The sequence below is a fragment of the Miniopterus schreibersii genome (genome assembly GCF_964146895.1).
Source record: "Miniopterus schreibersii genome assembly, chromosome: 10".
In the NCBI taxonomy this organism is placed as follows: Eukaryota; Metazoa; Chordata; class Mammalia; order Chiroptera; family Miniopteridae; genus Miniopterus; species Miniopterus schreibersii.
In genome coordinates, this window is record NC_138110.1 from 6,745,606 (window position 1) to 6,763,699 (window position 18,094).

The window sequence follows — 18,094 nt, forward strand, 5'->3', positions numbered from 1 at the left end:
AACCTCTGGCCCGGTTCGCTACTTTGAATTTTTGGACTATTAATAATGAAGAGAGCTGTGTTTTCAAGTCTATTCTGCTCCCAGCTATGATCTCAGTATACACAGGGTGTCCATGAAGTACAAAAACAAAGAATATGCATAAGGTCCCCATGACATCTTCGATCTGCAATAGCTACACTCGAGCGGAATAGAGTATCAGAGAATAAAATAAGAGAAAACAAAAACAAAGTAAAGCAGTTTAATAAAATAAAGGGCATTAAATAATACTATGCAGACTTCCAGACTTTATAGAAACCCTGTACTGAGCTGGTGGGGTGTGCTGGGCCAGCTGAGTAGCTGGATGAAATGGGAAACTCCAGCGCAGGAAGTGCTGCTGCTAATTAAGGAATGTGGAACCCTTCCTTGTGAGTCAGCTGGGCGGTATGTGCAACTCTGTGCGGCTTGCTGCCTGCGTGGGGATTGCAGGAAACTTTACAAAGAAAACCAGAATATCTTGCCACTTAGCATTTAAGAGGCAAGATGTGTGTGGGGTGTGTGTGTGTGTGTGTGTGTGTGTGTGTGTGTAAAAGGTTCCTAATCTTTAAAACAGCTCGTTGCAGCTGGCCTTTTTATCAGCTGATTATATTTACTGCATCATCTCCTGGGATGGCATGGTGTTATCCCATAGACAAGACATGGACCATTTACGAGCTCACATTTTCAGGTACACAGCCTTATCACAGCCTTCTGAGGATTCACTACTATTACACAGCAATAAAAACATCTCTGGGGGACTGCTAACTCTTTTTTTAATTTCTTTTTGGGGAAAAAAAAGTCAATGTTAATTTATTTTATTTCAAATGTAATATAGGCATATTATAGAAAATTCAAGAAAAATAGGAGATAGGAAAAGGTGGTGCAGATCTCATAATAAAAAAACCATTAAAAAGTTTTTTATATGTGGCCACTAGCCATATATGGCTATTTAAAAAATATATATGTAACTTTTGAAATGTACACAAAAGTAGAGAGAATAAAATGAACCCTTCATTCCCAACACCCAGTTCTGCAATTTTAAGATGTTAAGCACATTTGCTTCAATTCTTCCTTTTTAAAAATTTGCTAAAGTATTACAAATTCCAACATGCCATGTCATTCTCCTAAATGCTTCAGTATATGTCTCAAAAAATACACACACGTTTTTTCCTAATAACCCGTCACGCCGCTATCGCAGCTAATGAATTAGCGGCGCACTCTCGGTACGTCCATGCCAAAATGCCCTTTTCAAGAAAACCAATTAAAATTTCTCCCGTGCACCTTTGTCCTCTCTTTTTGCTTACTAATCAAAAAAAATTTATAGTGTGTTCAAGTACGATTTTGCATCTTCTCTCAGGGGCTGCTCGAATGCTTCTCACAACTTTCTCCTTGGGAAATAAATGGCCGTGCGCAGGGGCGCGGGGCCTGCCCGGCTCTGCGCCCCGGCCCGTCCCCGCGCACATGGGGAGAGCTGCTTCCCTCCCCGCACGGCCAGCGCGGTGCCAGGCGCGCCTTTGTCCCTGACACCTTTCCCCGGGTCAGGGCTGCGTCCCCGGGACTCGCTGCAGGGGTGCCCGGCTGCACGCACACGCGGGCCGGGCCGGGCCCTGGGCCGCCCGCGGCTTGTTTACGAGCGGGCCGCAGGGGCGCCCGCTCCCACGCGCGGAGGGTGCGGGCCTCCGCTGCAACGTGCAAGGGCAGCTTTGCAGAGCCCTCCCCACCTCGCCGGCTAGGGCTGCCCTAGGGTTGCAACCGTCTCAAAGTAAAGAAACGCTCCTTTTCCTCTAGCTCCGCAAACGCGGCCTGCGCAGACTGCCCGGGAGCCACGGCCCCGCTCCGAGGAGAGACGCGGGGCTCTGGGAGATGCGGTGCTGAGAGTTCCCACCCCCGGGAAGCCCGGCGCGGGGGAGGGGCGCGGCGCCTGCAGCCTCTGCCGCCCGGGAGGGTAGAAATGCACAGGTCAGCGTTCTCTTCGTTTCCTTTACGATTTTCCCCCTAAAGCTGCGTGTTTTATGCGTTTCCGTCTGGCTGGGTTGAGGATGCAGAAATACGGTTGAAAAGTAGCAGAAAACTTTGGTGGCAGGCGTTTCCTGTGCGCGCAGCCCCGGGCCGGGCGCCGAGGATTCAGGCAGAGCCATCTTAGCTGCGAGTCCAAATTCTACTTTGTTTCCTTGGGGACACGTCCTTCTTACTTGTTGCCTTCAAATAAAATTGCCTCAGGAATTGTTTATTTCGGTGCATGGCAGTCTCCGTTTCTTTAAAGACTGTAGCGTATCCGTTTCAAATCCTGGTGGAAGATTCAGCGGTGTGGGTTTGGAGACATTTATGTGACAGATTTGCCTTTTTTTTTTTTTGGAGGCAGGGAGAAAACTGTCCCATTGCTGTCGTCGTGTTTATGGGGGAGGAAAAAAGGAGGAACTTGATAAGAAAGTACTTAGCAAGACCGGCTTTGAAAGCCCAACATCTGAATCATTATTTTCAGTTTCTTTCTCTCTCTAGCTTTCTGTTGTTTTTTTTTTTTTGGAAAAAGTTCAAGGAAAGATGGTCCTATTATCCTCATTTGCTTTTCACTGTCCCTCTGCCCCCCCCCGCCCCCCCCAAGACTCTGAAGTCGTTCCTCAAAGCGAGTGGGGACAAAACACAACCTCTTAAAATATTTTTAAGAGGACATGCAGGCTTGGTATGTTAAAAAATATATATTTATATATAACATATAAGTGTATTATATGTATTGTATAATATATATTACATATTGTATGTTACATATTATATGTTATACGTTATGTATATATCAACAATGTGCTAACCACGTTTTTTAAAAAGTTGTCCAGGAAGCCGGAGGGCTTTAGCTAAGCGGCGGGCCGACCGAGGCCAGGGGCGCATCCAGGAAGGATGGTGGCGAATGCCATTTTGGCTGACGTTTATCGAGTGGTCACCGTGGGCTAGGCAGTTTTAAGATTTCATCACAATGAGCTCATTTGATGCCCCAAAGTGGCCGATGCCCTGGGTGGCGGCGTCCTTCCCGGTGTCGTAGGGGAGGCGGGCGGCGAGGCCCTGGCTCAGGCCTCCCGAGGCCCGCGCACGGGGTCCAGGGGCGCCCAGGCTGGGCCTCACCCAGTTCTGGTTTGGGGGGAACCCGCTGTGTGCGCGTTGGGAGCTGCTGGGCAGAAGCCCGTCAGCTGATAGGGCAGTGGCGGGTAGGGTGGCTTGGGGTCGGCTGTAGAAATGGAGGGTAGCCGCCTGCGCTCGGGTCTAGGTTCCTGCTGTGTAGGTCTCCGTAGCCTCTCAGGGGTGTGGCTCTGACTCTAATCTCTGTCCCAGCCTTTCCCTGGAATCCCGGTGTCCTCTCTGAGGGCGCGGCTGGAGAGGGCACACCGAGGGCCCGCCGCTCGCCCACTCCAGGCACCCCCGGCTCCCTGAGGATCCCCGGGCCCAGGTACGCTCCGCGCGCCATCGGCATCGGTGGGTCTGGCAGACGGTTGAGACTCTGGAGCGGGCTAATCTGGGTCCGAGTCCGACTGTCTCTTTGGCCCGAAATAAACGTCCTTGCTGCTCTTTCCCGGCCCAGGAGTAAGCACCTGGCTGGGCCTGGGCGGGAGGAAGCTTCTGCCCCTCCTGCCCGCGGGCCATGGTCTTCATCATAGTAGCGGGTCCTCCTTGAGTGCCCGCTACGTGCCAAGTTCCCCCGGAGCATTTTACAAGCGAGGACTTGTTTCTTCCATCCAAATACACTTATCAGTGAATGCTCTTCCCTCCATCTGTAAAATGGGGACACAGAGGCCAAGGGAGCTCAAGGGAGGTGGCAGAGGCTGGGAGCCCAGAGTCTGGGTTTGAACCCAGAAAGCCAGGGCTAAGGGCTCACTGGCTGCGTCCCCGCTCAGGCCCAGCTTTCTGCTCTGTGGGATGGGCACTGACTGCCTGGGCATCCAGACATGGTGCATATAATGTGCTTGGCCTATGATGACTCTGTAATCAGTGGTCGCTGTTATTCTTCTCAATTCTCCCGAAGTCAAGGTCAGCCACATGGTGCAGACAAGAATGGCCTGAGTTCGCTTGGGCTCTTAGATCAGGCTAGAATTCCACTGTTCTTGTTGTGGAATCTCAAGAAAGTTAAAATTAAGTCAGAAAGTGGATTAACCCCTGATGGCGACCGTTTCCTCACCTGCCGCATGACTCGCACATACAGGGTATTAGGAGAGCTAAGGAACCGGGATCGGATCCATTGAGTGTGGAGTTAAGGCTGGGCACATAGCGGGGGCTCAATAAATTGTGTTATTTCCCCATTTTCTTATCCTTGTCTCTTCTTACTATTACTATTATCATTACTGTTGTTGTAAAAGTAACCTGAAAATATGAACACTTAAATATCTGGGTGATTTCAGCAAAGGAGACTGTCTGCATTACTATTTTAGGAATATACTTGGTTTTATCGGTCTATTTCATAAGCCTCTTAATAGTCCAGCCAGGTCATTATTCCTCTGCTCATACCTTTCAGTGACTCTCAGGTTCATTCGCAGCAATATGTGGTCTTTTAAAATTTTTATTTTTTTTAATTGAATTTATTTGGGTGACATTCATTGGTTAATAAAATTATATAGGTTTCAGGTGTACAGTTCTATAGTACATCATCTGTATGTTGTATTACGTGTTCACTTCCCCAAGTCAAGTCTGTCACCGCTTATCCCCCGTTATCTTCTACCTCCCTCACCCCCCTTAAAATCTGGTCTTTATAATGACCCAGTGACCCCCATCTTAATTTTTTGACTTGGCTCCTCCTCTTATTCCACGAGCCATAGTGCCATGCTGGCTTCCTTGCTGCCCCGAGCCACTGGGCACACTGCCTCGAGGTCTTTGCAGGCCAGCCCCGTAGCGGGAATGCCCTTTCCCCAGAACCCCGCATGGCTCCCGCTGCCCCCTTCAGATCCTGACGCGTGTCTTCGCCCGCGGAGTCTTCCTGGACTCGCCTATTGAACATCACCCCACCGGCCCCCTCCACTCCCTTTCCTCAGGTAAATAACAGCGCTTAACCTTCGGCCGTCTTCCCCGAGACGCCTGAGGCAGGAGGTTCTTATTTCTCTCCATAGCATTATCATTTAATGCACTGTAGTAGTATTTAACACACCAGGATAGGCATTTTGATAGGTTTGCGTTCCTGCTGCATCCCCAGCACCGAGAGCAGTGGCTGGTACATGGCAGGTGCTTAATAAATACTGGTGGAGTGAGAAAGTGAAGGACTGAGTGGATGAAGGAACCCAGGCAGCGTGCGTGAGGAGGCAGAACAGCTGTGTGTTGGGCCACTTCCTGTGCGCGGCCATGTTCCCAGCGTGGAGGGAATGGGCGCCCCTTGGACGGGCCTGCTCAGCTGATGAGACACCCAGGTTGAGGCTTTCCCCAGCCAATGTCACAACGAGACGCTGAACAAAGGGTGACTGGACACACAGTGGCGGCGTTGGGGGTGGGCCCCGGGGGGTGGGGGGGGATGGCCACAGATTGATTTCGGCTGATACGTGGCGCGTGGTTTGGGGAGAGTCAGCATCGGGGTGGCCCAGGCCGCGGGCGCGGAGCAAGGAGGTGGGTCAGCAGAGAATGGTTTCTGGAGTGTACTATCTGAGGGTAGTATTTATAAATCCTAAACATTTTATTCACCATTTTTTCTTCCCCAGGGCTTTGGACAGTTTGGGATTCTATGTGAATTTAAAAAATTTTTATGTATCTTGATTTTAATGAGTTTTATAGAGAGAGAGAGGAAGAGGGAAACATCAGTTTGTTGTTCCATTTATTTATGCATCCATTGATTGGTTTTGGTATGCGCTCTGACCCGATGGAACCTCAGCCTCGTCCTGGGACAGGCTCCAACCAGCTGAGTGAGCTACGCTGCCATTTTTTTCCCCACCCCCGTGCCCTTCCCCCGCCTCCGCTTCCCGCCGCTACCCGGTGCGCACTGCGCAAGCGTAGCCGCCTAGGCTCCGCCTCTTCCGGTCCCGGAGGCCCGCCTTTCACTGGGAGTCTATGCTAATGGGCAGCTGCGTTTTACGTGGACCCTTAGCCACCACCAAAGGGTCCTGGATCCTTGCCCACATCTGAGAATTAATCCCTTTTGGTAAGGGTCTTCCCCGCTTTCATATATCTATTGGCGTCTTATGTATTGTTTACATACAGTTGACTTAACTATATTAATGTCAGGCATGCGACATAATTATTTGGTATTTGTATGTATTATGAAATGATCAGCATATATATTTAGGTGTGTGTATGTAAACATAAGTATAATGTGCATAGTATGTGTGTATATACATTGTACACATACATAACTATACATTAGATACACATATTTCCCCTTTAGAAAATATATTATGGTGTGTGTGTTTGTTTAAACAGAAATGGCATACCTTTTTGCTGCTTGATTCTTTTTAAAAATTTTTTATTCCATGGTGTCTTGGTGATTTAGCCACGTGAGTACATGTGGCCCTACTTCTTTTTCCCAGCTGCTGTCTCTGTTCTTAATGTGGGCATACCATTGTTTATGTGGCCCTTTCCTTTTGATGGACACGTTGGTGGTTTCTAATTTTCACTATTATAAACAGTGCTGCAGTGAACATCCTTGTGTCCCTGAGGAATTATTTATTACTCTAGAGCACGTATTATAATTATATGCTTATCTATTCATACTTTAATTTGTTTGATGCCTCATTCTCCTATTAAAATATAAGTTCCACGAGGGCGGAAATACAATTTGTTTTGTACCTCACTTTTTAATTACTACCTTAGCCAAGTACCTGGGACAAAAGAATCCTCAGTAACTATTTATGTAATGAATCTGCAAAAATGTTGGCTGGGGCCACCACGGAGTGGTTTTGCATCCTTAGAGAGGGAATGATGATATATTTTGGTACAGTGTGAGATTTTTGCATAGGGTAGTAGGAGTTGGTTATTAGTGGTTTAGGAAAAAGTGTTCTGGGCCCAGTGATGAGATTCTTGTACAGATCAGAAGGAAACAAACAGGGAACCAAAAGGAAAAGGGTGCATTTGAGAGCTATTGGGATGATAGGCTCTGTAAGATGTACTAATTGACTAGCTCTGAGGGGCAATGGAAAGGCAGGCTTGGAGGGTTAAGACCTAGTTTAGGACACTTTATAAATATTTATTGCCTCCCAGTTCTATGCAAAAAGTACTCTGCTAATTGCTGTTGGGAAATGAGTTTGCACGACCTTTCTCCCCTACATTCAAAGGAGAGTTGCAGTCTATTGGGGAAGATGGACTAGTCCACAGGTACACCAGGAATGCAAGGGAGTGACTGAGGCGGGAGGGGACTAGCCCCAGGCCAACCAAGTGAACTCTTGCTGTTCCTGAAATGGGGGGAGGGGAGGGAGGTTAGAGTAGGGATGCTTCTCCCTGGTCCCAGAGCTACACATGGCTGACTGGTGAACATTCAGGAAATAGGGTGTCCAGAAATGTGCATCACTGTAGATTTTTAGAAATTAAGGAAATTTAGGGTGGTGACACAGCTGAGGTTTGACCTCAGGTTCACATGACCCATTGGCCTCAGTGTAATCTGGAAGATGGGGACATATCCTGACCCTCAGTTTCCCTTTTTAAAGAAAAGGCAGTAACAACAAAAAGGGCGAAGATTGATAAGGTTGCAGCAAATTCAGAGACAGGTGTTCTTATCAGTGATAGCTCTGACTCTATGGTCATGCCTTGGACACAAGGACAGGAAGATGTCCATTGAAGTAAATGGCCTGTTGTGTCTTAGTTTGCAATGCCTCTGTAGCCAGGATGAGATCGTCGTGGAGATAATCTGTGGAGGAAGAAACAGTTGAAGTTTAATAGTTCTTTCAGTTTTACTTCCATTTCCTCTCACTGGCTTCCCAGTGCTCTTGGAGTAAAATCCAAAGTCTTCACGTGGCCAGCCAGATTCTGCTGGCCACGCTCTCAGAAATTGTCTTTATCCTAAGAGATGTCGGGAGTTTCAGGCAGGGCCCTAATGGAATCAGGCTTGACTTTTGAAAAGATCAGCATGGCGTTTGGAAAGATCAATGTGACAGATACGTGATTTCTACTGGAAAGGTAGTTCTGTGAACGCAGGGTTCATGTTCCTTGCATCTGTATCCTGGCATGTGGGGAGAATGCCAGGCACACCACAGAGTAGGTGTGCGTTCTGTTGGTTGAATGCATACTTCACCTCTCTGCCTTTAAAGCAAGATGAAAACTAGCTATCTGCTTATTAGTAGGAGGATGTGATGGGATAATGGATATTATCTCATGCCTGGCACACGGTAACGTACTCATTTTTCATCCAGTATTTGATGAACATCTACTATGTGCTAGGCATGGTTCAAGGTCCTGGGGATCCAGGATGGGGTGTGGGGTGAGGCTTGGCTAGTGCCTGCAGCGAAAGGAAGCTCGGTGGTGAAGGGTGGTGAGAGGGGGAAGCAGGGAGATGGGAGCTGAGACTGGAGACCTAGGCCGGGGAATCTGCTAAGAGGGAGGCCCCATATCTGTGGTTAAGGACAAGGCCCTAGAGCAGAGGTGGGGACCCTTTTTTCTGCCAAGGGCTATTTGGATATTTATAACATCATTTGAAGGCCATACAGAATTATCAACTTAAAAATTAGCCTGCTATATTTGGTCAAATATTTAATTAACTCACCCCTAATGTGATGGCTGGAACTGCTTCTCTTTGGTGAGGTCTTGGCAGGGCCAGACCAAATGATTTCAAGGGCTGTATAAGGCTGGTGGGTTCGACGTTCCCACCCCTGCCCCAGAGGCAGGTGCTGGATTTAGCCTTCTAGCTGCTGCTCAGAACCAGTGGGCTTTGGGAGAGCCACTTAATCCCTCTGTGTCCAGGTTCATTAATAAAAATGGGAAAAAACAGGCTTTCCCTCAGAGGGTCGCCAGGAGTTAGAGTAAATGCGTAAAGAGCACACAGTGAGAACTTAACCAGTGTTAGAGTGTATCAGCCAGCCCCTTGGCATGCTGGCCCTGCTTTTGGTAGGTAGTATTTTGGAAATATCAGTGCTCCATCCCAGGGCAGAGAAATGCAGAAGGGCCCCCCTGGGTGTGGGTTTGGACAAGTCTCCGCTCTCGACAGAGTTAACAGATTGATTCAGAGCAAAATAAAACTCCTAACCAACCAACAACTTACCAGGCCATTTATGTCATTGAAAGAGAGAGCCAGGGGAAAAGTAGAAAAATTAAGTCAAAGACACTCAGTGTCCTTCCCAGCAAACTATGGGGCATCTTGGGTTCCAAGTCCAATGTCAGTGGCATCAGGAGAGCTGAGACTAGGGTGCCAGGTATATTCAAAGGTGAGCCCTCCACAGTCCTTTATGGAGTTGATACTTGGTGCAGTTGACCTCTGGTCAATGCAGGAGTTAGGGATGCTCACCCCCATGTAGCCGAAAATCCGAATATAACTTTTTTTTATAATTTTATTTTAAATATATCTTTATTGATTTTAGAGAGAGGGAGAGAGATAGAAACATCATTGATGAGAGAATCGTCATTGATTGGCTGCCTCCTGCACGCCCAACACTGGGGATCAAGCCCGCAGCCCAGATATGTGCCCTGACCAGGAATTGAACCGCGATCTCTTGGATCCTAGGTTGATGCTCAAAAAGCTGAGCCATGCCCGGCTGGGCCGAATATAACTTTTGACGCTCCCAAAACTTAACTACAGATAGCTTACTGTTTCCCAGAAACCTTACGTATAACATAGTCAGTTAACACATATTTTGTGTATTACATGTATTATGGACTATGTTCTTACAATAAAGTAAGCTAGAGTAAAAAATACTATTAAGAAAATCATAAGGGAGAGAAAATAGATTTCCAGTACTGTTCCTATTAGAAAAAAAAATGCATGTAGGTGCACCTGCGCAGCGCAAACACAGGAGTCATTCTAAAAACAACACAGAAGAGCTTCTCTTGGAGTATGCCATGGGGCAACCCAGCTATCCAATGAGGCAGGCAAGTAAAAGTTATAATGCCTATTTTACAAATGAGGAAACTCAGCCAAGACCCCATGACTGGTTTGAAGACCCAAATTTTAATTCCCTTCCCAGTGGAACTCACTGTGCAGAATTCTGCATATTATTATTCATTTCTATATTCATTTGTTTTGAACACATTTGTTGATCACTGTACAGGCAGACATGGAGATACAGCAGAGAACAAGACAGTGTCGTCTATTTTTATGGTGTTAAGTTGGAGGAGGACAGGTAGGAACAAATAATTCGTATGGTATAACGTGGAGTGTGTGTAACTGCATGGGTTTGAGCTCTGGGGGTACCTGGCAGGGGTGCATGATCTAATGTTGGTGGCTAACCCATCTCTCCACCTGCTCTTTTTTCATTAACATTCACTTCCCGCAGAGTCTCATACAATTCCATAATATTAAATATCCATTAGTGGTGGAGGGTTGTGGGAGAAGGTCTGAGAGTGAAATATAGAATTCATTCCTGGACATCTAAATGGAGATGGAGTAGGCAGTAGGAAATATTTTTGGGGAGTTGAGGGGAAAGGTCTGGGTGAGAAAGATATAAATTTAGGAGCCTTGTGGGTCTTCTGAACCATTGAATTGGATGAAATCACCTAGGGAATAAATAAGAAACTGAGAAGGTGCCAGCATTGGGCCCTGGGCACTTTAAAGTGTGGAGGTTGGGGACAGGAGAAAGAACCAGCCGAGGGGACTGAGAAGGAGCAGCCAGTGAGGGCTGGGGGAAATGAGCAGGTTTCCAAATCAGGGGAAGACGTGTTTCAAGGAGGAAGGTGGGATAGACTCCATCAAGTACTGCAGATGTGACAAATAAAATGAAGATGGAAAGTTGTCTGTCTGACATCCTAGAGGCAAAACCCAGTTCTTGCTACTGTTTTTGCAAGGTCCTGCCTCATTTCCATGTGTTTCTGTCCTTGCTCACTGGGCCCCACACACTGGCCTCCTTCTAGTTCATTCTCCAGGCAGCTTCCCTTCTGTCCTGAGCCTTCCCACCTCCTGCTCCCCGCCTGGCTTCCTGGATAGCGGCTGCTGCTCCTCAGGGAGCCCCAGCCTGAAACAGCAGGCAACGTCCCCTCTCCAGTGACCCTTATGTTGCAAATATAATTTTCTCTGTGTTGTATGTCTCCCTCTAGAACAGGGATTTTTCAACCAGCATGCCGCAGAGTTTTAAAAACTTGCAGTACGTGACCATTTAGGGGCACTGACCTCTTTTCCCTTAGATTGCCAAATAAAAAAATGACAACAGCCAACACAACTATAGCTGCGCAGTGTGAATGAATCAAAATGATACCTATTTTTTTTTGTCAGGTCGGCAAAAAAGATATTTTTTGGTGTGCTGCAGAATTGTAGTAATTAGTTTATGCGCCATGACACGAAAAAGGTTGAAAATCGCTGGTCTCGGAGGTAGACTGAAGTACAAAGGGGCGAGGACTTCACCTGGTTGGCTTACTCTGAGCTCCATCTCCCGTGCCTTCAGTAGTGCCAGGCCCCCCAAAACTCTGGGCTTACAACTTTGCACAGTGTCTCATTTAATTCTGCAGTCTTATATCAAAATAAGTAGTTATTTATATCAATTATATATGTATTTCTTTCTCATTTTATTGATACAATTGACATGACCCTGTATGTTTTGACACGTGACACTTTAAGTTGATGTTGTACAACACGATTTGATGTATGTGCATGTTGCAGAATCATTACACGGTAAGTTGACGTTCATTATTTCATGTGGTTCCAGTTCTTTCCTTGTGATGGGAACGTGTAAGTAGTGGTTTTTTCGTCTCCCACCATCTCCTCCACCTCTTCCTCTTCATCATCATCCTATTTTATGGATGAGGAAACTGAAACCCAGAGGGATTAAACAATATTCTAGAATTAATGCATCTCTCAAGAGGTGGGAGCGGAGCGTTTGAGCCCAGAGCAGCTGGAGAAAGTCTGAGGCCCTGGCAGAGGCACCCGGCAGAGCACCGGGTCTCAGCCCCTCGGAGGGACAGAAGCTGAGTTTCTTGAGTGACGGGGAAGGGAGCACTGCAGAGGGAAGCACGGGCTGACGGCTCTGGTGAGGTGGGCGGAAGCTTAGGACCCTACTGAAGGCTTCGTCTGGACTTGAGGCTGAGAGTTAGGCCGGGGCCAGAAGTACAGGCCTGGCGAGGCAAGCTCTGGAGTTTGTTCTTTTTTCCTGAGGCAAAAGGAAGCCATTAAGCAGGGCGGTGACATGATCTGATTTACACTGTAAAATATCTCTGGGCCTATGGCGTGGAGAATGGAGGAAGGCAAACCTAGAAAGAAAGAAGCTTGGAGAAACTTCACTTACTCACATAGTTGGAGAGGGTGAGAGTTTGTGGTGCTGGGGGTAGGCTTGTGTCAGGGATGAAGTGGACAAAGTTGAAATTCAGGGGTTCCCCCCAAATGTATGCACATCTTAACAGCTGAGAGCGCAATTTTGAAAATGGAATGTATTTTAGTAAGCATTGCCTTTATAATTATTTAAAGTGTATGTATACATTTTTTGGGATACCCTGTATATTTAGAAATTACAGGGTTTGCTGATGGCCTCAAGGTGTGTGGGGAAGGAGGGTGACCTAGAGTTGGGCTCCTAGGTTTTGAGTTGAGTAAGTGGGTGGATGGAAGAGGGTTCCATTTGTTGAGATGAGGGTGGGAATCGGATTTCAGGAAGTGTTCCTTACATTCCTCTGCCCGGCTTCCTCTCATCCCAGAGCTCCTCCTTTAGAACAGCAGATGGAGCAAAAAGCTTGAGAGGTGCTCCCAAAGTTCAGTGACACACGTAATTTTTAAAGAAAGTTTACATTTACATGTCGAGTGACGTCAACCTCGGAAAACCTTCCAGAATATTAGAGGAAGACAAAAGTGCTTGAAAAGGGGAGGGGGAGGGCACTGATCAAACTTGTCAACGGGACAAATAACAGTTAAAATAAACAATGCCCCCCACTGTCCGTAGCCAAGTTAATCTAATCAAGTTGTGATTGAATCTAGATTTCTATTTAAACTGAGCCTTATTCTTGGCCCCTCCCTTTTCGGTGCGTGTAAAAATCCGGCAATCACATCTCTTCCAGGATTGTGCCGAGCCAGGTGGACTGGCAAACTCGGAGAGAAAAGAGTCTCCAGGTTCCAGACACTGCCTCCACTTCCGAAAGGTAATTCCTGCTATTTATTTTTGTCATCTACTATGATGATGTTTTATAGAGGGTTTAAAATCTTGAGACGACTTGAGTGAAATCAAGAAACTTGGTAGAAAAGAGAGAAGTGTGGTGTTTCTTGCAGTTGTTGGTGATCCCTACTTAATTTAGTGCATTCAGTCGTGTTAAAAAGGGCTGCCCTGGTTTTCTTCTCAAATGTCCTTTGTAGTTTGCAGGAGCTGGCAGGTTGGGCTAACTTTTTCCATTCTCTTTTCCTGCTAACTCCTCACTGCAGTTTTTCAGGTTTTCCTGCTCTGAACACTAAATTCTTGTTAAGTATCTATGTTGGCTCCATTTCAGCTCCAGGGTTTTACATACAGTTTCCAAACTGTTTTTCTGTAATTGTTCCATAGTAAAATAAATACTTGCAAAATAAGATACCGCATTCTGGTCTTCTAATTAGGGCTAAGTCCCAAAAGATGATCCTAATAGATGGTAAATATAGCGAATCAAAAAGGTTTTTGTTTTGTTATTAGATCTGGAGAGAAAATCCTAAACTGGCTAAAAGAAGAGGTCTCATATCACTAGGATTAAATCAGAGATAATGGGGCGGATTTTTTATAAACGTACAACAGGAAACATCTTAAAGAGGGCTGGTCTGTTTAGATAATTGTGAAACATGAAGTGTAGCTGACGTTTGTCGCATTAAAAAGAGGTGAAGTGGGGCTTTTTCTGCCCCTTCAGCTAGTAGCATGTGCAGAGCATCAGCTCACATTGGAAGGGACATTTCTGGTCCCATTCTTTCTTTGTGTTGCCGGCTTCCCTGCAGCACCTGACTCCTTAAGAATTAGTCTAGCTAGGGGGTGATGGCAAAACAGGATTACTCGTGGGTGGGTGGAGCTAAGTATATGCAGACCAACGTTCGATTTTCAATTTTCATTTAGTACAATATGAATTCTTTGCTTTTATTACAAAACCACATGTTCCTAGTGTTCTGATACTTTTGGAGTTTCCATTTTTAATTGTTTTAACTATACATGCTTTCCAAACACATCTTAAGTATAAGCTTCTCCATTCAAAGGGGAGATTGTGTCTTATAGACACCCTTACAGTGAATACAGATCACTCCATGTCCATTTGAAAACAGTATGTGTTTGCAACCCAGCACTCAGTCACTGGCAGAATTTTGCAACCATTTCTCATTTTTTTGTTGGCATGCTTCCAAGAATAAGGGTCTTTGTAATTCCTTGCTCAAACATAAGGATCACATATAAAACTCTTAGCAGATAGATCTGTTAATACAATCATCTTTCATTTTTAAAAGCTACAACATAATAAGGTTTTTTTATTGGGGGGAGGAGAGAAACAGTAGCGAACAGACCATATGATGTTGTTATGCTAACAAAGTGGTAGCTTTGTGAGGGCCTAGAGGAAAAAAAAGCACAACCCTTTTGCTCTGAAAATAATTCAGTAGCAACAAGGTCTGAGAGCCAGGAGCTCTATTGTTCTTAGTGAAACGAATATTTGTCAAAACATTTGATTGTTTTCCCATTCCTACTGAAAAAGTTTGGACTTTTCTTTTTTGCTCAATTTTGATAGCAGGATTTTAAACTATCAGTGCTATTGTGTTTACAGCATTCAGGGTTTCAGAGTTCAAAGGTTATCCATTAACATGTAGAGTGAGGCTACACTTATGTTAAGACTCAACCTAGTTCCACTAGTTCATAGTTTCTTTGTTTAGGAGCAAGGGTGGAAGTCATTTGTTTTAGTAAGTTCAATGAAGCTTCTTGTTTATGAAGAGTAGGTCTCTGGACTGTTTTTCAGGATGTGACTATGTATAAGGCTCTAAAAAGTATTTTAAAGAAAGGTATTCATCTTCTCTGAGAAAGGGAACCCTGGTACTAGAAGTGGATTTTAGTGGGGGGGGAAAAAAAAAAAAGTTCTGCCTTAAGAATCTACTTCTGGCACTGCTAATTAATTAAGTGTGAGTAAGAAATTGGTTCACTTCGTTTTTAGAAAAGACTAACCAGACCATATGTGAGGCTAGTAGTTATATATAAAATGACAGCAAAACATCACACTCGGCAAATTCTTCCCCTTTGCTAAGGAGCTGCCTCTCACATTCCATTTCCTATTTATTAAGGGTTGCATTGCTCGCCAGCCCAGCACTTATGTAGTGGCTTTTTTTGGGTCCTGATTTATTAACCATATACTTTTTAAGTGCCTTTCTTGATATATTTTAAGTTTTTCCATTTTGGATACACCGAAGGCCAAAAAAAAAAATACTGGGCTATTTTGTTTGTGGTGACTTGCATATCTCCGTTTATATTTGCATTCGTTTGCCTCTTGGGGCAGAAAACTTAGTGGGTGTGATTGTGCTTCCGTGGTTCCTCTTGGGGCTTAAAATGGGGGAAATCACTGTCCTGGGAATCAGAACCTTTTCTTTCTTTTTTTGTGAGCAAGGGAAAGAACAGTAGGGAAACGCTTTAAATGAGTTGTGCGTGGGGAGGAGGGGGAAAAGCTTTTTTTGTTGTTGTTCCCATTTTAATGAGCCCGGTTTCACCCACGTGGATTTCTATCAAAGCCGAGTGGATTCTTGGAACCTAGGCCAAGTTTAGAAATCTCAAGTTATAATAGCAGCCCAAAACCCAGACCTTTCAGAAAAATAACAACAAAGGATAGCTTTATGAAGATACTAATTAAAAAACATTTTAATCATCTTGTCTCGTCGACCTTCCTCACACTTGAAGGAAACCTAAAAAAAAATGTTTTGTGCACCGCTGCCTTTCAGTCTACCCAGTGGGTGTGAAGGCTTTTTGTGTTGGTAATTCTGGATGACCCAGGAGTTCGGGCTGCCAGCCCCTCCCCTCGCCTGGGCACACCTTGCAAGGGAGGGGGCGGGGAGGCGGAGGCCCGCGTCTGCGCCTGCGCGCTGCGCCGGTGGCCCCCCCCTCCCCGCGTACCTGTCACTGGAACCGCCGGGCGTTCCCGGGCCACGTTAGGCCGGATGGCGGGAGGCGGGGGGTGTGGGGGCGGTGAAAGGCGCGCGCCTGCGCGGGAATCTCCCGGGCGAGAACAGGGAGTGCGCGTGCTCGTCCGCTCGCACGCGCCCCGGAGGCGGAGCCCGCGGTGGTGGGCGGGGCAGGGGCGCGCCTGCGAGGGTCACGTGGCGCGGGGCGGGGCCTCGGGGGCGGTCGCCGGGCGGGTGTAGGCAGGAGGCGGGGCGTATGCGAACGGCGGGGCCGAGGGAGGGCGCAACAGCTGCTCCTAAGCACTTTCTGACCCAACAGTCCGGGTGCGCCGGACGCACTGCGCCCCGGTGGCTCTAGGGACCCCCCGCGCCTGCACTGTTCCCTCGCGGACGAGTAGGGGGCGCCCGAGCCTTTGCCCCCCGTGCGCACCCCCGCCCCGCTCACCTTAGCCCCGCGCCCGAGGTGAGCCCGGCCCCCAAGTCCTCCGGGTGGGGGTGGGGTGGCGCTCTTTTTGGGGGGTCTTAAAGGCGTGAGGCCTCGTGGGAGATGGTTTCGGCCTTCGCCCCGTGGCCCCTCGTCTGTTTTGGGGGGCCGGTGCCGGCGTGAAATCCGGGAGGTGTCCGCACAAAAGGCCGAGAGAAACTCCCCGTCGCCGCCCCTCCCTCCGCCTTCCCCGCCCCCTCCCCTCCTCGCCCGCTCCCTCCTCATTCAAACCTCGGCTCGCTCGTGTGGTGTCAGTTCAGTCCCGGCCGCCGCCGAGCGAGGAAATGGCCGAGGAGCCGGAGCCGCAGGTAAAGGGGGCGCGCCCCCCGCCCGCGCCGGGCCCCGAGGGGCGCCCCGCTTCGCCCCTCCGGCGTCCCCCCGAGCCCGTCCTCGAGGCTCCGGTGCTCGTTATCTCGCCCCCGCCCCGGATGATCGCCTCGCCCGACCCCCCTGTTCCTACTCGGTTCCGCTCCTCTAGGGCGCCCCCTCCCCTCCCGGCGAGAAGGTGTCGGGCAGCCCCCGGTGTGTACAGACTGTTTTACCATCACACTCACTCTTGGAAATAGTCGAGATGGCTTGGGGGTGGGGGAGTCCCCCTCTCCGGGTCGGGAGCCAGGGGCCGGCCGGAGGGAGCCGGGGGCTGCGTACGCGGGGCGTGGGGGCTTTCCAGGAAAGTTGGATGGCTCCGCCTGGCGGGTCTCCCGGGTTGCCGACCCGGCCGTGGGGGGCCGGGGGCCGGTGCGGGGTCCCCCGCGATGGCCCGGGAGGGGCCTTGGCAAGTTGGAAACGGCCAAAACAATGAGTCCTAAAAGGCGTCCCCCGCAAACAATGGCCGGGACCGTCCATACGGGCCGGGGGAGGGGCCTGGCCTGGCCGCGGACCCCGACGCGCACCCCGGCGAGCCCCTCAGGGGCCCCCAAATCCGTGCCCGGGAGTCCCAGTCTTCTGCCCGTCACTGGGCTGCTTTTCCTGGATATACGGTTAGGATTTTTATTTACCCTCTTTAATTTTAAAGGTTTTTATAAACAACTTTAAAAATAACTCCTAAACGCTTAACTATATCTTTATAACTCAATTCTAGTGGAAGACCCAAAGCTAGCTAGCTGGAAGCAGAACTAGGAATTCCAAAGGGCAGGAGGGATTGAAATGTTAGCCTAAAAGTGTTTCTTTTTTTTTTAAAAGGGAAGTTTCTGCCAGCAGGCGCTGAGTGGCGAAACCGCGCAGTTTCAGATGTAGAGCCTTCTTCCCTCTTGATTTGGCCCCAAAATGCAAGCGACACGGGATGGGGAGGGGAGGGCGCTGCTGGGGGCCCGGGCGGTGGCTTTGGGGCGGCCTGGTTGGTCCTACGCCGGCCTGGCGGGCGAGAGGTGGCCTGCGGTGTGCCCAGGCCGGTACCTGCGCGCCGGGGCTCACAGCCGTTCAGGTCCCGGGGGGACCCCACATTTTAGGATTCGGGGTAGGACCACCGAGGACTGGAAGCAGCATTCTTG

The 18,094-nt window shown here is 48.2% G+C and overlaps 1 protein-coding gene and 1 long non-coding RNA gene across 5 annotated transcripts in view; one reads left to right on the plus strand and one right to left on the minus strand.

Moving 5' to 3' along the window:
- Positions 1–1,788: 1,788 nt before the first annotated feature.
- Positions 1,789–18,094, plus strand: part of ZNF217 (zinc finger protein 217) — a 38,571-nt gene continuing 22,265 nt past the window's right edge. Inside the window, exons 1-2 of one of the 4 annotated variants that reach the window (XM_081150025.1) lie at positions 1,789–1,974; positions 13,087–13,167. The gene's annotated coding sequence lies outside the window, so the exon portion shown is untranslated. Of the gene's footprint in view, positions 1,975–13,086; positions 13,168–16,369; positions 16,584–16,839; positions 16,913–17,324; positions 17,585–18,094 lie in introns of those variants that run through there. The other 3 variants (XM_081150028.1, XM_081150026.1, XM_081150027.1) reach the window with 3 other exon arrangements.
- LOC308563201 lies at positions 15,874–16,909 on the minus strand. Its single transcript, XR_013999750.1, has 3 exons — positions 16,836–16,909; positions 16,566–16,699; positions 15,874–15,904 (listed from the first exon to the last, which is right to left on the minus strand). It is a non-coding gene; the product is annotated as an uncharacterized lncRNA (long non-coding RNA).